The sequence below is a fragment of the Marmota marmota genome, unplaced genomic scaffold (assembly GCF_001458135.2).
Source record: "Marmota marmota marmota unplaced genomic scaffold, marMar, whole genome shotgun sequence".
Taxonomy (NCBI): Eukaryota; Metazoa; Chordata; class Mammalia; order Rodentia; family Sciuridae; genus Marmota; species Marmota marmota.
Window position 1 is genome coordinate 21247546 of NW_025999842.1, and position 24519 is coordinate 21272064.

The window sequence follows — 24519 nt, forward strand, 5'->3', positions numbered from 1 at the left end:
CCTTCCTAAAAGCATATCTGATTTCAAAAGCAAAGCTCGACATGATCCTAGATCCTGATAAAAAGGATGAGATGAATCAGATGTGTCTCTTACCCCATTTTCTTGTTAATCATGTTCTTTTCAATTCACATATTTCTCATACTTTCCCTAATATCCTGGGAAACCCATACTCAAGGAAATATATGGCACATTGAATTCTTAAAGAATGATGAGGCTAAGTTATCCTTCCCAAGAATTTTTATTTTCACTGGGTACAAAGCACTGTACCAAAACATGTAATATCTTGTTGCTCTTTCAATCATCTGTGAGTAATGCAGGTGAGGGGAATATTTTTGAGGTTCCTATAAACATATTACCATATTTTCTATCTGTCCCTGAAGCTGAGTTTAAGCCAATGTTCTTGAATTATAAAATATTACTCAGTTCACTGGTAAAGTATTCCCCGCCTTGCTGTAACTTTTATTTTTTAACTAGTAAAAAAGGCAAAAAAGGGCCAAATTTTCGTATGTATAAAGTTAAGTGTAATACAGACTGTGTCTGACTAATATGATTTGACTTAGGATTTTTCAGTTTTATCTTGGTGAAAAAGTAATACACATTCAGTAGAATTCATACTTTGAATTTTGAATTGTGTTCTTTTCCTGGGCTAGTGATATGCAGGGCAAGACACTTTCATGATGCTGGGTGGCAGCAGCAACCACAGCTCCAGGTGAGTCATCATGGAGAGAAACAACAAATACTGTGTTGCCAAGGGGTTTGTTTTGGGCTATCATGTTTTGTATTGTCACATACCATCATACCTACAAAATACCCATCTGTGTGTCCTGCTTCTAATATATTAAGTGCTTTCCAACTGATAATATCTTCAACATGATGGGGATGGGGTATGACCTCATCATAAGTCAAGGAGTAACTGTAACAGTTTGTTATCTTAGTTTTCATGTAGTTTTATGCCAGAGTGCAGTAAATTCATGGTGAAGTAGTCATTAGCTCAATATTAGTGCAAACAATAAGACAGCAATATCAATAATTCATACAAAACAGATAAATAATAACCTGTACATATTTTAACATTCTCTATCAGTGTCAAGAACAGAAGTAATATGTGAAAATAGGTTGGCAGAGAATTGTGTGTGTGTATATGTATGCATCACATGTGCCTGTATGTATGTAGAAAAATGGCAGTGTATCAATTATCTCTTGCTAATTAATAGGCTACCCCCAAACCTAATGGATTAAAGTCACCATTTGTATGCTGAAGAATCTTTGATTTGGCTGTGTTCACTTATTGGCTCTTCTGTCACGTTTTCCTGGAGTCACTCTTGTATCTGCAGTCACTTGTGGCTCAGCTGGAGGTGGGTGGTACACATCAGTGCCATTTAAATGTCTGGGAGTTATCTGGGGCTGTTGCCCAAAGGGTCTTGGTTTTCCTCCATGTAGTTTCTCCAGTAAGATAGCTTGGTTTTCTTTTATGGTGGTAATAGTATTCCAGAGGAACATGCTCCAGTATGCCCTCACATGCAAAGCTTATGCTGTGTCATATTTGATCATGTCCTACTGGCCAAAGCCAGTCATATGCCACACTATGAGTCAATATGAGGAGACTTCTTAAAGATGTGTACACCAAAAGATGTGTTACACTGGAGATATTATTATGGTTATAAGATCTCTCTCCAAAGTGGTATGTTAAAAAGTGGAGATACACACACACACACACACACACACATATTATTATCACAGAACCAATAGATCAATGTTCTGTGTTTTACAACTTTGTATAGCTGACTTCCAGTATAACCGTGTACAATATTCTGTGCTATGATAATTTGAATAATTACAGTTATTTTCTTGAGAGGTATATGAGGATGGGAGGCACATAGTGAATTTTAGTTAACAAAAAAAGAAAACTTGGATTTTAGTTTTCAACTCTTGAAACTTTATATCTTGGGCAAATTTTAAACTTAAGTCTCAATTTCCTCAGCTAAATAGTTGCTGGAGAAGAGTTTGGAGGTCGTGATGTATATTACATGAATGTGCTTCTCTGAGCAACAGGCAAGTATTAAATCCTGAAATCTCCTATTATTACTTAATAATAGGAAAATTTTACCTGTGTATTCTTCCTAGATTCATCAGTGATTCTTTATCTAAATATCTGTCAAATTAGTTCTTCCTTACCAGTTTAAAAATAATTAAATTATTATTATATTATAGATAGGCACCACCAGCACAAAATAGAACAGGCAGTGTTTTCAGTTGACCCAGTCTCCACCTGGACCATTGGCTTCAATATACTTCAATATCCCCCTGAAATGAATATATTTATGCCCTTCTGAAATGAAGTTATTTTACCCGGGAATCATAAAAATTTTTAGTTATTTGTATGTTCCCATTTCTTTCCATCCTATTCTTTATAAAACCCAAGATTAGAAGATCTAATGGGAACAACATAAATTTGGGGATCAGAAGATAAGTATGGACATCCCACCTCTGTCACTCTTAGCTATTTCAGTCTGAGTGTCAATTTTTTCTCTGTAAAATGGGAATGATAAGAATATAGCATCAGCAGAAGTAGTGATAAAGCAAAGGCATAATGTTAATAAATTGCCCAGCTGATGGGTAGACTGAATGAAGGGTAGCCTTTATAATAAATTTAAAGGTACTTTTGCAGGGTTTTATGGATTCATTATCTAATCACAGTCCCCAAAACAAATTTTATGACACCTTGGTGTATAGGAATATTTCTGCTGCCAAGTAAATTTTAATCAAAGATTCCAGATAACTGTGATTACTTTGCATTTCTGTGTCAAGATTGCCTCAGGATATATCCAAGAACAAATAGCCTACTGTCGGTTGGAAATATGGAAACAGACTTTGGAACGCTAACATGCAGCTAGCTCACCATGACTATTTCTGAAACACTGAAGACCTACTCCAAAAAACACAAAAGACAGAAGGAAACATCAGGGAATAGTTATATAAAATAATCAAGAGAAGATAAATTAGCTTTAGTAACTTACTGCAATAATTTTCAACTTGTATGTCCTTTCAAGTGAATATAATATTATATTTAAAATTTCAAGAAAATCAATACAAAGCATAACAAATATTTAAGCACAAATTGAGCAAAACCTTTGTTTTTTTCCCTATACCAAAGACATGGCCTGATATGTTCAACCTGCATGAAAGTGGCATTAACTCTTGGTAGTCTTCAGGTTAGTAATAATCTCTTCATTCCAATTAATGATAACCCACTAGACTGATTGTATTAAAGATCTTTCTGGAAACATCAGGAATTTGGAGGGCCAATGTAAAGTAGGGTTGAAATCCTTAACCTTAACCAACCAGCCCATTTCAGTAAGGCTTCTTGACTGACCTGAGAATGCATCTGCAAGAACCAGGGCCTCTTAGATAGAGAATGAGCAAAGGAAGGTTCACAAGAAAACTGAGAGCAAATAGATGGATCCATAGCTGGCACAAGAGGCTAGATCCTTAGGGGCTTGTGTTCTACCACAAGAAGACAGATGATAGAGAGTAAACATATTAAGTAAATTATTATATGGCCAAAATAAGTAGAGAAAGGTAAGCAGGGGTCCAGAGGGACAGGTGGGAAGAAAAAAATAGGTTGTAGAATTAAACTGTCTGATCAGAGCAGCCTTCATGGAGACGACAAGCAAAGACTTAAAGGAGGCAAGGAAACCAATTATATTGACATCCAAGGGTACAGAGTTCCAGACAAAAGGAGCAATAACCACAAATGCTCTGCCTTGCTTGGCAAATTCAGATACCAGCAGGGAGGCCAGTGTGGAGAATGAATCGACAAGGTGAGTGGTAGGAGAAAGGGTCAGAGGCCAACTGGGAGCTGTATAGAGGTTTATATGGGTTATTTTAAGGTATTTTGCTCTGTGTGAAATTGAGAGGCTTTGCAAGGTTTGGAAGAAAATGGCAATGCATGACTAACATTTTTTAAAAATCCATCTGGCTACTAAACTGGCAATAATCTGTGGGGGTGGGGTTAGGGAATTAAGGATAGAAATAAAAAAAAGCAGGAGGTTTTTCAGGTGATGATGGTAACTCAGACCAGGATGCTAACAGTGGAGATGGTCAGAGGTGTTGTATCCTGCATATATTTTTGAATCTAAGATCAATGGGATTTCTTAATGGAAATTAACAAGGACTTTTTAGCATGTCAACTTCATTTTGGTATTATCTATCCCTGAATCCATGTTTCTTAGAATAAGGCTGAGCAAACAATCATAATTCCTCCCAGCTGTTCAAGGCAGAACCCTGAATCATTTGATGATATATTTGACCTTCCAGGCAGGCTGGACTGAAGCAGAAGGGCCAGAGAGGGATGGTACTTTACCCACACTGACCTCCATTTGTAAGATCACTTCCTAGGTAGGGAATGGCTCTAAGTAATGGAGAAGGAGCCCACCAGACAAGGAGGAAGCAGACGTGTCAGATTATGAGAGAAGCTCAAGAGGAATGAGGATGAGGATGGGGTTCAGGATGCTTTGTGTTCCATGTATCATTTTATTTATACCTATTCAAATGTATAGGTCCTCTTTCTTCATCAATATTAAGATGTTTAAAGAAAAGGAATTAGTGAAGCTTGTAATTCAGTGGATATAACTTAACAAATTACTTGCTTAAACCGTAAGTTCAACTTTTGGCTACCTTAGCCATGAAATCTTTTTTTTTTTTTTTTTTTTTTTTGAGAGAGAGAGAGAGAGAGAGAGAGAGAGAGTTTTTAATATTTATTTTTCAGTTTTCGGTGGACACAACATCTTTATTTTATTTTATGTGGTGCTGAGGATCGAACCCAGCACCCCGCGCATGCCAGGCAAGTGCGTTACCGCTTGAGCCATATCCCCAGCCCAGTCCTGAAATCTTAAGAATTATTTTTTTTAGCATTTTCAGAAAGACTCTAGGTATTTGTTTCTTAAGCAAAACACGTAGGTATATCTCTTCTCATATACCTTTTTATTTTAAATGCCATTATTATTGATTTAGAAATTCTGTGAACTGAACATTTTTGTCTCCTTGAAATTCACATATTGAAATCCTAACTTCCCTTGTCATGGTATTAGAAAGTGCCACCTTTGTGAGGCAATTAGGTCATGAAGGTTGAGTTCTTTGAATGGAATTAGTGCCATGTAAGAGAAACTTGAGAGCTCACTAGTCCTTTCCCACCATGTTGCAGGCTGCAAACTGGGATAGGAGCTTTACCAGAAAGGGACTATGCTGTACCCTAGTCTGTATTCCAACCTTTAGAACTGTGAGAAATAAATTTCTGTTACTTATCAGCTACGTGGTTTGTGGTGCTTGTTATAGCAGCCAAGCTGACAGAGATACAAATTTCTTCTTTCTTTTATAAAAATACTTTTTATGAATTCCTCACAATTTATTTTCTTCCCTTTTTAGTTTGACATTTATTTTGTCCAATGAATAATCATTCTTTTTCCCCCTGAAATTTCCCCTTTTCTTTTTAGCTTTTTTTTATGTCCTATTTTCCCTTATTGATCTTATCTAAAACATCAAGTATGTACCTTTTCTTTTCTTCTCCAATCCTATAAAATGAACTGGTGAAGATCTAGGCAAAGTCATGAAGGTTTTGTTTATTTTTCATACTCTCTCATTGCTGACCCCTCTCCCCAACTCCTTTACCCTTAAGACCATCACTTTCAAATTTCTGCATTTCCCAGGCATCCAGGGATCCCATGTATGCCCAGACAGCAAAGGACCTCAGAAAGTCAGTACAATACAGTGGCTCAGGATGTGTCCTCTGGAGACAAACTGCTGGTGTCAGTTATATACTATAACTGATGAATACCTTGTTTGTTGGATTGTTGGGAAGATTAAATGAGTTTTATTTGTAATATGTGTAGAACAGTACATGTGACAGTGTAAGCACAGTGTAGATATAAAACTGTTATTATTATTTTAGTTTTGTATACCAAGGCATATCTGTTCCTTGTGTCATTATTCCAGAACCCTCTTGTATGATTTCTAAGTCACCATAACGTGTTCATGGATTTAAATGATTAAAGATTGAATTCCAATCTATATTTCAACATGAGGTTTATAGAGCTGGTTAAGCCAAACAGGTACTAACGTTTTTTTTTTTTTTGGATACCCTAGAGGAGCTTTGGGTCCTTTGGTACTTAGGGTAGGTGTCCACCACAAACCTAATGTCTAGCATTTTGTTCCTAAATAGCTTGTTTAAATAGTCAGGTATCTTCTTTACCTACAGACTGTAACATATCATTTTTAAAAATTTCGAACATTCTACAAAGCTGAATTAATTTTATAATGTAGATTCCTAGAATTTATACTTTCATGTTTTCATTAGGTTATCACTAGATTTAGTGATAGTAGGGAAGCAAAGAACATGGACTTTGCTTTTAGAGACCTACATTTGAGTTCATTTACCTGGCTTTTTACAGTGGTGTTCTAAGGATTGATTTCTTAAAGTTCTTTAGTTTCTTTATTTATACAATATGAACCACAATATTGACTTTAAAGTTTTGCTGTGAAGATTAAATGACAATGGCTTAGATATAGAATAGGCACTTGATAAATATTACTTTCCTTTTTGTTTTTAAATCTTTTTTTACATTTTTTTATTTATTGCAGTCAGTTTTGAAATAATTAAGCTTTTGACCTGTGGTCTTTCTTTGGTATTTTCCATAAAAGAAATTAACACAAGGAGGTAGCAGACGTGTTAGATTATGAGAGAAGCTCATGATTTAAACAACCATGTTGGAAACTAGATGTGTGGTCACCTATTGTGGGTTAATTCATGTATTTAGTTGGCTTTTGAGATTTTCTGTGCCATTTTTTTCTTTCTTTTCTTTTTTTTCTTTTTTGTGGTGCTGGGGATTGAACCCAGGGCCTAGTGCATTCGAGACAAGGCCTCTACCAATTGAGCTATATCCCTTCTGTGTCATTTGAAGTTAGGATTTTTTGTGGGGGAGGGTGTGCCAGGGGTCAAATTCAAGGCCTTGCAAATGGTAGGCATATATTCTATCACTGAGCTATACTCCTAGTCCTTAAATTAGAACTATATTGATATGGTAATATCTTCAAACCCCACTATTTTATCTTCTTGGCATAAGATTGGAATTTATTTTGTCTTCAGTGTTAAAAGAATATTCTTGGTTAAGATTCTCATTTTGAGTATATTTCTTACCTTTGAAATATATTACATTTTTTTCTGTTTAAAATTTTTAATTTTATTTCTATATTTATAATCTGGGCTCATCAGACCTGATACTTATTTTCTTTCACTTCCCATTGCTCAATTTTGACCTATACATTCTTCTTTGCAGTGTTTCTCGACCTTGTTCAAGAATTCTACAATCAAGAAGCACTTAAGTTATTCTTCTGCCTGGTTCCTTTTTCCATTTGAAAAGATGTAGGCATTTCTTCCATAAATCAAGCTACTCCATGTGCATTTTTATATGTTTTCCTTATTAGTTTTGTAGCATGTGGTACTATTCTTTTTGTCCCAGCTCTTTCCATGTTTTCAAGCTACATTATTGAAAGATGCTTTTATCAGTGAAAGTGCCTTTTCCCTTTTAGTTTTTCATTTGTTATTTATATAGTTTTTATATGCTCTTGAATTTACCGAATCTAATATTAATCTTAACTAATCTACTTTGAATTCTACTTTTTCTCTACACAAAACATTTCAGAGACAAACAATTGAATTCAAACAACTCTTTAATAAGCCATCATTATTATTAGGTTGTTATTTTTGATTTTACATTTAATAAGTTCCCTTAAAAATGTCTTGTTGTTTGATGAATTCTAATGCATATTGTGCTTTATATTTCCATTTCTCTTTTTATACCTCATAAATATTTTAATCAAAATTGATGATAGATGTTTGGCTTATAGATGCCAACCAAATTAACATAGTTAATTTTCCAATTATTTAGTACATTGAGATGTAAGAAAAAAAGTATAAATTCAAAAGTAAACAGTATAATCCTAAATTTGAGAAAAATGCAAAAAAAAACACTAANATAAACAAGGAGAGAAATGAATTACTGTAGATGGGGTAGAGAGAGAAGATGGGAGGGGAGGGGAGGGGGGATAGTAGAGGATAGGAAAGGTAGCAGAATACAACAGTTACTAATAGAGCATTATGTAAAAATGTGGATGTGTAACCGATGTGATTCTGCAATCTGTATTTTGGGTAAAATTGGGAGTTCATAACCAACTTGAATCTAATGTATGAAATATGATATGTCAAGAGCTTTGTAATGTTTTGAACAACCAATAAAAAAAAAAGAAAAAAAAAAAGAAAGGCTACTCTGTTCAATAAAGCACTCCTGAGCTAGTACCTGTTTCCATCCTGGGTCTTGTTACTGTGGGGATCTGCTGGGGTTTCTGGAGGTAAAAACTCAGGATGGTGGTGGTAGTGCTCCCAAAACTGTAACCCCCAAGACTTCCTCATTTGCATTCTAGGGACAGGCAACTTTCAATCAAAAGACAAGCCACAGAGAAATATTTTCAGTATTTACATGCCTTATAAAAGGCTAGTATCTTGAATGTAAAAAGAATTCTCAAATGACAATAATCAAAATTATGCAAATTGATGTTAAAAATGAGTAAAAGAGCCTGTATCTCCCTCTGGAGATGGTCCACAAACTTTTGTTTGTGTCTCTGAAAAAAAAAACAAAAACTTTTGTTTGTGTCTCTGAAAAAAAAAAAAAGTAAAACTTTGAATGTACACTTTGCCAAAAAGAGATCTGAATGGTAAATAAACGTATATGGTAATTCGAAATATCATTTGTTATTAATGCAAAGTAAATTTGCAATGTGTTACCAGTACACACTTGCTAGAATGGTTAAAATACAGAATGAAAACTGATAGTACTAAGTGATATCAAGGATGCAGAGCAATTTATATTCTTTCTTTGATGATGTGGATTGAATCCAGGGCCTCCTTCATGCTAAACACGTGCACATTCTATCACTGAGCTACCCACATCCTGCAATTGGAACTCTTGAGCACTGCTGATTAGGAATTCAAAATAGGGTAACCTCTGTGGAAGACAGTAAGTGATTTCTTATGAAGTTCAAAATATGTTTACCATAAGGCTCAGCATTCTCATTCTTAGTTATTTTTATTTGAGAAAAATGCAAAAAAGTACACTAATGTTTATAGCAGTTTTATTTGTTTCCAAACTGGGAACAACCCAAATATCCTTCAGCTGGTGGATAGATAAACAAGTTGCTGTGCATCCAGAAAATGGAATACAACTCAACCATCAGATGAAATGGACTATTGGTACTTGCAATGACATGAATAGATGCAGTGCATTAATTATGTTAAGTGAGAGAAGCCAGTTTGAAATGGCTATATATTGGATGATTTCATTTGTATGACATTCTAGAATAGGGCAGAATCATATCAGTGATTTCCAGGTAACAGGAGTAGAGGGAAGATGAGACTTTGGAGAGTCACAAGGGGTTTATATGGGGAGAGGATCTATCATGTTTGTTTTGGTGAGGGTTAAAAATTCTATGCATTTATTAGAGCTCAACTGATATAGACTGGTACATAATTGCATTACATATGTGAATTGTATAAAAGTAAATAAAACTAAAAAAATAAGTAAATAGATTATCTATAAAATCTATAGATTAAAAATGGATCAATAAAATAAAAAATCAAGAAGTTGCAAAAATTTTATCATAAAATACACTTCTTATCCTACTTTTTATCTTCATAATGTTCTAAGTATCATTTTTAGAGCAAAATATTTCATACTTATAATTCATGAGAGTTTTTCTTCCATTTATGATACCAGCGAATTTCATATTTAGGGAATAATATTTATTCAAGAACTGTTAATAAGAAGCAAGTAAAGTTATTTTCTTATTTGTTCAGATTTTCAGTAAATCTCTTTTAGTGGATATTATCTGCTATATCTATTGTATCTGAACAATATAATTATAGACCCACATGGTTCTCAAGGTTTATAATTTCAAGTTTACCATAAAACTGGACATGCTTTATTCTGTATGCTCACCATCTGCCATTCTGAGAATCTACATCCATTTGTTTTGCTTCTGCTATTTTATTCATGAGGCATAGCTTTAGTGGTTTGTATGCACAATCTTTTAATCACCGTTTTTACTCAAAGATCTAGAAAAGCACTGCAGAAACTGGTTTTCCTTTTGAAATTTCATTCTTCAAGTGGCAAAGTCAGTGCTCCAATGGTGTATTGTTCTCTACAAAAAGAAAAATGCATGTGTTTGCTTAGTAGTTAAGGGTTAAAATGACTTGGTTGCTTATATTTTCTGATTTTAGAGTATTTTAGGAGTTGTGTAAAACGATTTCCCAATATTATTTCAATCTAACAAAAATTCACTTGATCTTGAGTGGTTTGGTCATGATCTGTTCTTCACCTGTAGTTTTTTAAAAAAAATTTGCACATTATAATTATACATAATAGTGGAACTCATTATGTCATATCTATATATGCACATAATTTGATCAATCTCATTCTCCAGTACCTTCCCTTTCCCTTTCTTCCTCCATGCTGGATATCCTTGGTCCACTCTACAGATCTCTCTTTTATTGTTATTATTTTTGTTATTGTTTTAATTAGTGCTTTATAATTACACACACACACACACATGATGTTCATTGTGGTATATTTATACATGGACATAGCATAATTTAGTAGATTTTGTTCCCCAGTTCTTCTCCATGACCTTCCCTCCACCTTCCCTCTTGATCCCCTTCTATTTTCATGAGAACTCTTTCTTCTTAAATTCCTATTTTTCCTCACTGTGTTTTCATATGAGAGAAAACATTCAACCCTTGGCTTTCTGAGTCTGGCTTATTTCACTTAGCATGATGTTCTCCAGTTCCATTCATTTATTTATTTTTTATTTTTTAAAAATATTTATTTTTTATTTGTAGTTGGACACAATGCCTTTATTTTATTCATTTATTTTTATGTGGTGCTGAGAATCGAACCCAGGTCTTGTATGTGCAAGGCGAGCACTCTACAGCTGAGCCACAACCCCAGCCCTTCAGTTCCATCCGTTTATAGCAAATGACACCATTCCATTATTCTTTATGGCAGAATAAAATTCCATTGTGTGTATATACCACATTTTAGTTATCCATTCATCTGTTGAAAGGCATCAAGGCTGGTTCCCATAACATGGCTATTGTGAATTGCACTGCTATAGGTCAGGTATGCATGTGTTACTATAGTATGCTTGGTTCTTTTGGATAAATAACAAAAAGTAAAATAGCTGGGTCATCTGGTGGTTCCAAAAATGTAGAATGCCTCACCAATTTGCATGTCATCCTTGTGCAAGAATTATACTAATCTCTGTGTTGTTCTAATTGTTCTACATGTGTTTCAAAAATAAAGTGATACTAATATTCTTAAATGAACTTAGCAGTTCTAATGACTTTCCTACCATAGGGGTGAGACTAACAGTAAAACAGTAATTTATTAATCTAATCACGTATTTACAATACCATTGTATTCTTGGGCCACAAAGTGAGTGGCTTAAATAGTGGAAATTCATTGTAACACAGTTCTGGAGCCTAGAAGTTCAAGACTGATGTGTTGACAGGCTACTTTCTATCTGAAGTTGATCCTTTTCCTAGGCCCTAGTCTTATGGCAACAGAACTCATCTTTACCTGGTGTTTTCTCTTATGCATGTCGGTGCCCAAATTTCCCCTTTTTGTAAGGACACTAATCATATTGGATTGGGGGACCATCTTAGTCTGATATTATTGTATTATTGTGCTAATATAGTATTATTATGTTATTGCTATGTTATTAATATACAGTATTATTGTATTATTAGATCTACAAAAACCTTATTTCTAAAGGACACATTCTAAGGTATAGGGGGTTAAGATCTAAACAAGAATTTTTGTGAGAAATAAGTTCAATCTGTAAAACCTGAATTCACACATCAGAAGTTATGTCTGATATCAAAAATAGAGACTTTAGCCAAGATTAGAAAAATGTGCTAACATGATTTCTAAAGCGTGGCTTCATACAACCGTAAAAATAAGGAGAACATTGGAAGCAGACCATCATCCATCCTGACTTTAGTGTTTAGAAGAGAATTTCAAACTTAATTTGTGATCACGTCTACTTAACAAATAAGACATTTTGAGTTTTGTCACTAATGATATGATATTGCTTCTCTCATTTCATTTTGACTTAAGCTGTTCTTTAGGCAATTGCAGACTTAGATCAGATCTTTATGATGAAAGATCAGTACCAATACTTATGTTTTAATTTGTTCTTTGTTCCTATAAAATGATAAAAAGAATGAATTCATAGCTTTGGAAAAGTATTCTGTAGTCAAATAATTTGCTTTGTCCAAACCCCTTATCCTTCCATGCAGTTATTACTATTAGCTTCTGGTTATTAATTCTTTTCTCCATCTTGTTCTCACAGCATGTTGTAGACTTGGTCCTTTTCTGCAAGTGTTTGATGAAAGCACATAGGAAAAGGAATTTAGGAAAAAGCACATGCTGGATATAAAATGTCAAGCTAGCTTCTGCTCCTCTGCTTTGGTTGACATTTTCAGGCAGTGTGCTTTATTTCACTGATTAAGTTTCCTTTGCTGTATTTATTCTTATATCAAGTAGACATTATTTTCTTTTTATTTATTCTCCTTCCAAGTAATATTGAGAAATGGAATTGTGTCTCTATTCATTTTTAACTCAGTTAATTAGTTTTAAAATTCTTTCATTTTGTATATTGCAGTTATTTTTCTGCACATCATTCCTCTTTTTTCTTTCTTTCAGAATTTTTGAACTCAGCAGTTTAAACTAAACTGCTTTTGGTGACATTGTAAACTTCATAGACAGGAATGATTACTCTCTAGGTTAGATCAAAACTGAGAGTTCATGTAAGCTATTCTCAGAAACTAGGCACAAACACAACTTTTGCTGTTTGAGGTCTGGCCCTTAGGCAGCCAGAAAGTCACTGAAGATCATTCAACTGAAATAGAACCCTCTCTGGGGTGTCACTGCTCCTGATATTCAATTAAGTCATTCAGGGTGTCCACCTGGCAAAGGGAAGCTTTGTATTGCTTCTGTGTAAAACAGAAAAAGTAAGGGAAAGCTGATCTCCACTTGAAAATTCTTGGGTTTAAATTGTTCTTTAGTGTCCTAGAGGATAAGAGCCAAGTAATTAATTTTGTTATGACATCTAATCCATGTACTGTGGATACTTGCTGAGGACCAGGTCAAACAACTACTGCTATATGAATTCACATCCTCTGAATCATTGAACTCCCCGTTTAAAGATGCTTAGTACAAATCCACTGTGGGATTCTTTAGTTGATATCATTACCAGGGTATATATAGTGATTTTTTTTTTTCACCAAGAAAGTATTGATGAAGACTTTCTACAGTCATGAAGAAGAGAGAGCACTGCCATTCAGCAGAATATCACTGAATCAATCAAAGAGGCAAGTGGACTAGTGATTGAACAGGATTTCAAATGGAGTTCCTGGGAGCACAGTGGCTCCATGGAGATGTTTCAGGATGATGAAAAACAAAGTATTTCCCACCTAACAATTAAGATTGAAATTGCCAAGGAATTCATCCATCATTTTCTAATTTCATATGATGATATATTTTTATATATCACTTACCATTTTGTACAGTGGGATTCTATATAAGATATTAGAAAAAAATAACTGCTGAACATATCTCAAATTGATTAGGCAGGGAAAGGCATGATGTCAGCAAGTCCTGGTTCCAGCCATTCCATCACCAGGTGAACAATTTCAGGCAGGTCCAGTCAGCTCTTATTACTAAAAGGTTAGGTTCAAAATGGGTCTGACTAATGGAGGCAAATAGTTATATAGAAGAAAGAAGCTGCTATAAAGGTAATATTATAAATGTTTATATTACACATATACTTTAATATTTAGGTTTTATAACAAAGTAAAGATGAGGGAAAACCCTTTTTTAGACTTCTTTCTTTCTTAAAATTTAAATTTATTTTTTCTAATCTCCAGAAACATATACTTAGAAATTCCATAGACTTTTAAAATTTATTTTTAACTGATACATAAAAAATAAAAATTATACATATTTATGAAGTACTAAGTGCTATTTTGATACATATATATGTTTTGAAATGCTTAAATCAGGTTAAATATATCTATCTCCTCAAATGTTTATCATTTCTGTATGGTAAAATCACTCAAAATCCTTCCTTCTAGTAAGGATTTGTGTGTGTGTGTGTGAGAGAGACATAGAGTACATTGTTGCTATGTAGAGTCACCCTACTGTTCTATAGCACATCAGAACTTTGCTCCTACCTAACTGTAATTTAGCATTGATCATCTTTCCCCACGCTTGCTCCTACTTTCCCCTGCCTCTGATAATCATTATTCTATTCTAACTTCCACGAGATCAACATTTTTAGATTCTGCATTTAAATAGATGATGTGGCACTTTCTTTTTGTGCCTACTTATTTTACTTAACATAAATAATCTCCATTTCTATCTATGCTTTCACAAATGACAGGATTCCATTAATTTTAATGTCTGACTAGTATTTCGTTGTATATATGTACCACATTTTCTCTACCAATTTTTCAGTTGATGGACACTATGGCTATTTCCATTTCTTGGCTATTGTGAATAGTCTGCCATAAATATGGGAATGAAGATATTGCTGACACACTGATTTTGTTTCCTTTGGGTATGTACACACACTAGTGGGATTGGTGAATTATATGGAGTTCTGTTTTAATTTTTGAGGACCTACATAATGTTTTACATAATCTCTGTCCTAATTTACATTCCCACCAACTATGTAAGGGTTCTCTTTTCTCTGTACCCTTACCAACACTTTTTAATCTTTTTTTTTGTTTTTAATAATACCCATTCTTGGTGGGATGAGATCATAGCTCATTAGGTTTTGATTTTCATTTTCCTAATGATTAGTGATGTTGAACATTTTTCATATACTTGTTCTGTCAGCTTTTTTGTCGCTGTGATCAAAAGATGTGACAAGAACCAGTAGAGGGGGGCTGGGTTGTGGCTCAGTGGTAGAGCGCTTGCCTAACGTGTGAGGCACTGGGTTCAATTCTCAGCACCATATATAAACGAATAAATAAATAAAGATCCATCAATAGCTAATAATTTTTTTTTAAAGAATGATTAGAGGAAGAGAAGTTATATGGGTCTCACAGTTTCAGAGGTCTCAGTCCATAGACTGGGCCCAAGGTAAGGCAGAGTATGAAGGCAGAAAGGTGTGTGGAGGAAAGCAGCTCAGAACATGGTAACAAAGAAGCAAAGAGAGAACTCTACTTACCTGGGACAACATATAATCCCAAAAAGCATGTCCCCAAAGACTCAGCTTCTCTAGCTACACTGTTCCTGCTTACAGTTGTCACACAGTTAATCCCTTTCAGTGGATTGCTGCATTAATCAGGTTTAAGTACTCATAAGCCAATCATTTCACATCTGGATGTTCTTGCATTGTCTCATATACATGAGCTTTTGGGAGATACTTATATTCCCAGTACAATTTATTGAAAAGACAGTCCTTTTCTTTCTTTCATTTTTTTAAAGACAGTCCTTTTCTTAATGTGTGCTCTTAATGTCTTTGTTGAAAGCTGTTGTTTTAGTCAGGTTTCTTGCTCTTGAGTGTAAAGGACCTATAGTGGTTGATTTGAATTGTCAACTTCATTGGATTAAGAGAAGCCAATGATTAAGAGGTTTATGGGTGTGTCAATGACAGTGCGTCTAGTAATGATTGGCATGTGGGATAGCCAACTGAAATGAAGACCCTCTCTAAGTGTGGACTGCACTGTCCAATAGGATGATGGCTTGGTTGTAATAAAAGTTGGAAGAGCAAGGAAGCAGGATCACCTGCAAGCTTGTTTCTTCTTGAACTGGTTCGTGATATCTTCACTTCTTCACTCTTCCAAAGTGGACTCTGCCAGTGATTGTCCAGAAGCCTTCAGTCTCATACTAGGGTAGCACCGTTGATCCCTCTTGGGGCTTCAGCCTCTTTGACTGTGCAGCTACTGGTTCTTCTAGTTCTCCAGCCTGCAGACAGCCATTGTGGAGTATCCAGGTTCTGGTCATGTAAGCCAACGTGATAAATCCCTTTTTATAATTTATTCTTCCTGTTGATTCTGTTCCTCTAGAGAACACTAATACAGGACCTAACTAGAACAACCGTAAAGGAGGAAAAGTTTATTTAAGGGCTCATAGTTTCAGTGGTTTCAATCTATAGGCAACAAGCTTTATTCCTTGGGGCTTAAGGTGAGTCAGAACACATTGGTGGAAGACTATGGCAGAGGGAAGTGGCTCACATGATGATCAGAAGCAGAAAGAGGGAGACTCCAGTTGCCAGATACAAAATATATACCCCATTGCCACACCCCCAGTGAACCACTTCCTCCAGCCACACCCCACCTGCCTCCAGTTAACAGCCAGTTAATCCCATCAGGGATTAGCTCACTGATTAGGTTAAGGCTATAACCCAATCATTTCTCCTCTGAACCTTCTTGCATTGTCTCACATGTGAGCTTTTGGGGGACACACCTCTAAACCATAACATCAGTTGGTTATAGAAGCATTGGTTTACTTCTGTGTTCTCTATTCTATTTAATAGGTCTATATACCTGTTTTTATGCTAATGCCATGTTTTGATTATCACAACTTTGTAATGTATGTTGAAGTCAGATAATGTAATGCCTCCTGCTTTGTTATTTTTGCAAAGATTGGTTTGATTATTCCGTGTTTTTTTGGTGGCTCAATATAGATTTTAAGGTTGATTTTTTTCAAATTCTGTGAATCATATCATTGTTGTTTTGATAGGGATTTCATTGAATCTGTATATCATTTTAGATAGTATGGACATTTATCAATGTTAAGTCTTCCAATCCATGAAAAACACAGGATGTCTTTCCATTTTTATAGATTTCATTGTAGACATCTTTCACCTCTTTGGTTGAATTATTCCCAGGTATATTATATTTATTGTAAATGGGATTGCTATTTCAAATAATTTATTATTGGTGTATAGCATTGATATTGATTTTTTTTGATTGTATGTTGATCTGGTATTCTGCAATTTTGCTAACAAAATTCTAATATTATTTTTTGTTGAAGTATTTGGGGGTTTTATATATAAGATTATGTCATCTGAAAACAGTGGAAATTTGACTCCCTTTTTTCCCAATGGATGTCCTTTATTTCTTTCTCTTGCCTGATTGCTTTGACTAGGACTTCTAATATTATGTTGAATAAAAGTGTTGAAAATAGACTTTCCAGATTTTTTTTCCTAAGGAAGCATCTGAACTAGATTATAAATTCCCTGAAGCATTTCTTTTGTATTTTTATTACCTAATTTCTTAATCATTTGCTACTTTCTCATACCTAACATATTATAGGCATTCTTCAAATTCTTACTTAATGAGTAATTGAACAAACATGTGAATGCCAATAGGCAGACAAACTATTTTATCTTTACCACTTTTTAAATATTCTGTTTTGTTATAGCAAATGAGTCACTAGAAACCTGACTTTGAGCAACATGGCTAACATGAATATGAGAGAGCTATACTAGATTTAAGCTGTGTGTACAACTTTTTCCTTTTTTTTTTTTTTTTTTAAGACAGAAAGTTCTATTCTTTCTCTGTCCTAGATTCTGAGCAGTAATGACCTACTATACACAGATAGCAAGTAGGCCAGAAGAGCCTGCCTTTTTATCTTGCATCTTTATAGTTGGCACTTTGGACTTGTGACATTAGTTTAGACTTTGTGTCAACTCTCCTTCTTTAGTGTCCTATCCACATAGGACCAAAGCCAACATAGCAAAGTCACCTGGTTCTTTGCTGCATGGGATGTACAACATAAGTTATAAAATAAATGAGGAAATTACCTCCTTGGACTATACAAAGATGCAAAATTACAAATATAACCATAAAGGATGACATGTGTGTGCAACTGCTAGAGAGATATATTACACCAAGATCCAGAGTCAAAAATGCCAGAGGTCATACTTATGTAATGTATAGGATAATATTTTCCATCACTTTTTTCCAGTAGCATAAAGGCTTAGAAATATGTATATAACCTGTGATGAGATCATAAGAATTTAACTTTCCATCTGAAAATTATATATTTAATGAGTACTATGTGTAAGATGGATATAATTGAAAAATGGGACAGGATACAGGTCTCATTTTCAAGAAGCTTGCAATTCAAAACTGGGTCTAGGGTAACAAATAATGGCAACTAAAAAATGAGAAAAGTAAAAATAATTTATATAGAGTTTGAAAAGTAGAACCTAGATAATGTAATTAAAATTCATGGAAAAGATGGCATTTAAGGGGGTCATGAGGGATGTTGATTGGTTGGGAGTGATGGTGCTAAAGGAAGCCGGGCATAAACAAAGCTGTGACTGGGAAGGTGATATATGTTTTGGAAGATTATTCAACTGGAGCATAGGGTGGACTGTGGAAAGTGATGGGAAATAAAGTTAGAAAAACATGATGACTTTAGTGCAGAAGGATTGTAATATTACATTTGATATTCAGACTTCATTTACTTGAAAATGGGAAAACATTGAAAGTGTTTGAGGAAAGAAGAGTACATCTGGTACTGTGGTTCAAAAAAGGAGGTCTGGTAGAAACTGGTCTAGAGAGAGATGCAAAGGGAGAAGATGAATTGTGAGACTATTCTAGTACTCTAGTGCCTGGATTAATAAAAAGCGTGTTTAATTGGAGAGTTAAGATATAAGAAGCATCACATAAGGCCCAGACAGAAAGCAAGTGGAATACTCAATGGTAATTGAGAAAAGTAATAAAGGAACTATTTTTCAAAGGTGTAAACAGGATGTTAAAACCACAGGGAATAGAAAATGCAGCTCTGTGGGACTAGGAAGAACAGGAACCATCACCATGCCTATGTCTTTAATGGTTTGGGGCAGAAGTATGACTTGAATCCATCAAATACCTGTATGAATCAGAATAATCTCTGTCTCCTTCCTCACTCCTTTTTTTCCTCCTCCTCCCTCTCCTTCTTCCTCTTCACATTTTAATCATACAGAATAATGGTTTTCTTTGTGGCATAGTTTTACATGAAAATAACATACTTTGATCATATCAACACCTTTGTTACCCTCTTTTACCCTTTTCTCCACTCCCTTTCTCTTCTCTATTTTTCTCCCTATGACATTCATGCCTTTTTTCTTCCTCCTAGATTCTACATATAAGAGAAAACTTGCAATACTTATTTTTCTATGTTTGCCTTTTTTTTCACTTAACATTATGGTCTACAGCTCTATTTTCCTTCACAGCACATGATTTCTTTTATCTTTATGTCTGAATGATACTCCAGTGTGTGTGGGTCTGTGTATCATATTTCCTTTATCCATTTATCTATGAAAGGGCACTTTGATTACTTGGTTATTGTGAATCATGAGGTGATAACCATAGGTATACAGATATCTCAATAGTGTGCTACCTTTAATTCCTTTGGGTTTGTTCTCTGATGCTTAAAAATGTTGAACATATTTTCATGTAATTATTGACCATTCATACTTCTTTTGAGAAGTGTCTGTTTGTTTTATTTGCACATTTGTGCTGTATAGGTATTGTTTTTGTTCTTGTTTTGATGTTAAGCTTCTTGAGTTATTTATATATTCTAGCTGTTAATACTCTGTCAGAAGAGTACCTGGCAAAGATTTTTTCCCCCATTCTATAGGGTATCTCTTCACTCTCAATTGTTTCCTTTGCTGTGCAAAAGCTTTCTGATTTGATACAGTCCCACTTGCCTATTCAGTAAGTTATTGCATGTGACTATGTCCCTTGTGTCTTCTTTTAGCAATTTCAAAATTTCAGTTCTTACAGTTATTTTTATAGTTTATTTTTAAGCTGGCAACATAATACAAAATATACTTCATGTGTTTCCCTTAAGTTATAGAAATGATTAGTTCTACATTAATACCGGAATTTCCTTTTTTTTAAAATAAAAACTGCCACACTTTCTTTATTTGTTCTGTTAAATTTTGAGTTGATTTTTATAGAGGGTGACTGTGTTAGCTTTTTATTGCTGTGACCAAAATATCTGACAAAGAACTACTCAGAGGAGGAAAAGTTTATTTTGGCTTGTGGTTTCAGTCCATGTCAGCCAGTTTCACTGCTGTGCCCCTGAAGTGAGGCAGAACATCATGGTGGAAGTGCTTGGTAAAAGATAGCTGTTCAGCTCATGGCAGGCAGGAATCAAGGAAGGAGGAGAGAGAGAGAGAGAGAGAGAGAGAGAGAGAGAGAGAGAGAGAGAAACTGAGACCCACCATTCACCACACACATGTCAGGGATAAGACATGTTCCACAAATGCATGTCCTCAGTGACTTACTTCCTCCACCCATGCCCCACTTGCCTACAGTTTTGACTTTCTCTCAGTGCTCCATTCAGATTATTAATCTGTCAAATGTAGTAGTCCATCGATGAGTTTTCAGTCCCCATAATCCAGTCACTTCCCAAAAATCCACCTCTGGACATTGCTGCATTGAGGACCAAGTCTTCACTACAAGAGATTTGGGGGAATGTTCTAGATCCAAACCACAAAAGTAGAGAGATAGGGATCTAATTTCAGTCTTCTACATATGGATATAATTTTCCTAGAACCATCTGTTAAAGGGGCTGTCTTTTTCCCAAGGAATGTTTTTGGCACCTTTTCCAAGTATCAGATAGCTTTTTGGATTTTTATGTTTCCTCTTATACTATTTGTCATGTATCTGTTTTTATGCCAGTATTCTGCTGTTTTTTTTTGTTATTGTTGTTATTGTGACTCTGTGATATCCATTTTGCTTACATATTTGTAGAAGAAGAGCTTAAGACCACTTAGTGGTTATTCCTACCCATTCAATGGCCTGAGTAGTGAGAGCTTCAGACCAATCTTCAGTGGTCACTTGGGTCCTCTAATCTTCAAAAGTGAACTGCTGAATATGTACAAAAGGGCACTTGATCACATGAAGACCATCTGCAACCTTAGACTGAGTAAACCAATAAATTCAGGAGCTAGCTAACAAAGTCCATTCACCCCTGAATTCCTTCTTGGCCACAGCTTTTTCAAAAGTGGCCTGCTCTTCCTTTTCAATATCTTCAGCATCTCTGTAGAAGTATAGATGGGGCATGACCTCCTATGAGTGTTCATGGGAGATGGTGCCACACATGTGCAAAACTTCTTAGGCCAGTATCTACCACATCAGAACCATGGAGTGAGCCCCATCATTGTTGCACAGGATAGCAATGTCCACACAGTACAGAAGAGAATCTGCTACATAGGGCAATGGTAGGCAGGTTGACATAAGATGCCTCTGTGAGTGGCTGGTGATTAGTCCTGGGATCAGGCTCTCCAGAGGCTACAACTTCCAGAAGGCTGCCTGGATCTGGTTAGTAATGATTCCAGGAGTAAAATGGCCAGAAAGAAGAATGGCTCTGGTGGCAGCATCAAACTTCAACATAGCCCACAGGCTGGGATTCCTGATAAATATAATGTTGGCATCAGCAGGTTTTTCAATGGCAACAATGGCACAAGCTGTCACAGAAACATTTCCCAGTTCCTCTTCAGATTTATGAGATGCTATTGTTTTATCTTTGGTAGATGTACTATTCCATCTGGAAATCAAGGTTGTTGCCACCTAAGTGGGTTCCTACTGCAGAGAATTTGAGGACAGCTTCTTTCTTCATTTGCAGATCATCATGGGGCTTTGGTCAATATATCAGTTTCCTTTTGATTTATTTTGGAATCAATAATAATGCCATATGGGCTCTGTCCCTGGGGAGGATGGAAAGCTAAAGCATAAATCTTTAGTAGAGGGATGCAGACAATCTATGGGAACATTCTTGCTTGGAATCCCCATTGGCCAGCCACTGTTGAAAGCCAAAGAGCAAGAGAGTCGTTAAGGTCATCCACTCAAGTCAGCCTCCAAGGGCACAGCTTGGGGTAAAGGATGAATGAGAGCTGTCTTATTCAGTCATGCACCAATGAAGGGAACTTTGGGTGAGATGTTAAACAGGTGAAAATGCAGATTTAGGGCACAGGGTGCTATTGGGATAATGTGAACAGGTTTCAACTGCGGAAACTACCAGAAAGGATGAGATAATGGGGAAAGAGGATAGAAAGAAAGAAGAAATCAATTCCTAGTAAAGAACTTTGAGGAAACACTACATTTAGAAGATAGGAAAATGAAGAGAGCACATAAAGTAAGGAAGAATGGAAGAAAACAAAACCAGGGTCAAGGAACTTAATGGAATCAAGGAAGAGCTGTTATCAGAGAGAGGAGTTATATAAACAAGGTAAAGAAGCCCAATGCAAAAAAATAGATTAAAGAGTTGGGACAGAAACACAATCACTAGCTCCCTGTAATTTAGGGTAAGCTGTCAATGTCATCTATGCTATAGTGGCTGTATTTTGAATTAGGGAGATAGGAAAGTGACTAAAATGACAGTGGTTATAGTGGAGGGGTGCAATGAGGAGCAAATAATGATATCTTCACTATTCCACTTGTTTTCTCCTTATTCTCCTGTTTCTTCTCTTTATCTGTCACATTTACTGAGCATCCAGCATATATTAGACATCTTACCAACTTGCATCATCCTATTTATATCTCAAAACAACCCAGTGAGATTGGCATTATCCTCATCATAAATGAAAGAAAGTTTCAGAGAGGCCATGGATCTTGTCCACACTCATACATTTAATAAGGAATGACCTTATTTTAAACAACAGAACTTCAAGTTCAGAGTTCAAGTTCTGCATTATCTTTATAGTATGAAGTGCTATATTTTATATATGGTAGTTATTCATAAGATAACTGAAGAAGAAATACATGAAGTGTGGCATAGAATACTGCATAAGAAACAGTCAACCTGGAATCCAGTGCTAGCCTTGCTAGTAAATGCTATGCAGCCTCTCTGTTAATAAAACTTGTTTGATACGCTTTGAGAACAATCACGTCATGAAAACGTTTCCCTTAAAGAAAGTTTTGTATAAATATCAGATGAACCATGAATATTTTCACTAATCCAAATATTGGTGTCAAATTATATCTTGTTTTAAAGAATAAAATGGTCCATATTGTGTCATCCTTAATGACTTTGTCCCAAGAAAATGGATGATACAGTTCCAGATGTTTTATGATGTGCCATAAGCATTGTTCAGTTTACAGTATATAAATCAAGATATTGCCAATTACTCATGATGTGATCATAGTAAGTTGCTGTGAAATCATTGACATCAAAGAGTTCATGCTAGAAGATATGGCAGAATCCTGTGTAAATAAGAACTGATGGCAGCCCTCTGACCAGTGTAATCCTCCAAAAAAAAAAAAAAAAAAAAAGAAAAAAGAAAAGAGAAACGCTTACTGTTCATTTTCATTGTGCTTGAAAAAATAAAACTGATCAATCTGATCTGTTCTTTTAATATTTGCCTTAACTACGAAGTGTCTTTTTTTTATCATCCCCGCCAACACAAATAACACTTAGCCTTCCATTCATGAACTTTTGCTATACCCCTAAGAGAATATCATCTGTCTACCATACAATATTTAGTAATAATTTCATATGTTTTTTTAATCAAATGCATTAAAACTATAAAAACTTTTAGATAAGCATCTTGACCATTTTTTAAAACTTATAATTCAGCCAGTTTACACATCATCTCATTTTTCCCATTTCTCTGTTTTTGTTGCTTTTTTGTGAGTTCTGTATATCCCTACGCAGTGCTGCCTTTAGATCATTGGAACAAATTGTACATAATTAACAGCAACTGCACAATCAGAAAATGATATGTAGAAGTATTAATTGGTTTAACTTTGAGGTAAATGTGAAATTAACAAATTACAGAGAAATCCTATATCCAAATAAGAGATCAGTTGCTCTAGAATATACCAATTAGTCAGACCGTGTTCAGAACATTATGTTCTTTCATAATAGAAATAAAATAATATCCACACCCACATTATTATACATCAATACATGTGTTAAAACTGACATGGCTATGGAGGTGAAAAGTCAGGTTTTCTTAGTCTCTAATCTTATTGTTTTTAAGAATCATTTTTGTGTATGAATGTTCATAGAGAATTTTGAAAACATTTTTTTTTTCTTCTGAACCAGGGTCTCACTATGTTGCCTAGACCAATCTTGAATTCCTAGGTGAAGTGATCCTCCAGGCCTCAGCCCCCTGAGTGCTGGGACTATGAGTGTTTGCTACCACAACTGGTTCTAATTTTGTTTTTATGTTCATTTGCAGACACTTTCAAAGTTTAACTTTTAATTCTCTTCTGTTACTTCTATTTGATTTCTCTTACTGACTTCAAAGAAATTTCTTCAGGCAAAAGGTGAAGTGCTTCTTGCATATTGCTAGAAAAAAGAATTCAATAATACTTTAGAACTATTATGACGGATTTTGAGGGAAACATCAGGAGTTAAATGAAGGCTAATTTTTCAAACCAGTAATAGTCATATA

At 35.1% G+C, this 24519-nt stretch overlaps 2 pseudogenes; both read right to left on the minus strand.

Moving 5' to 3' along the window:
- Nucleotides 1-11306: 11306 nt before the first annotated feature.
- On the minus strand, nt 11307-11406 carry LOC125616044 (annotated as a pseudogene).
- Nucleotides 11407-20881: 9475 nt separating this feature from the next.
- LOC107151782 lies at nt 20882-24409 on the minus strand (annotated as a pseudogene).
- Between the last annotated feature and the right edge of the window lie 110 nt (nt 24410-24519).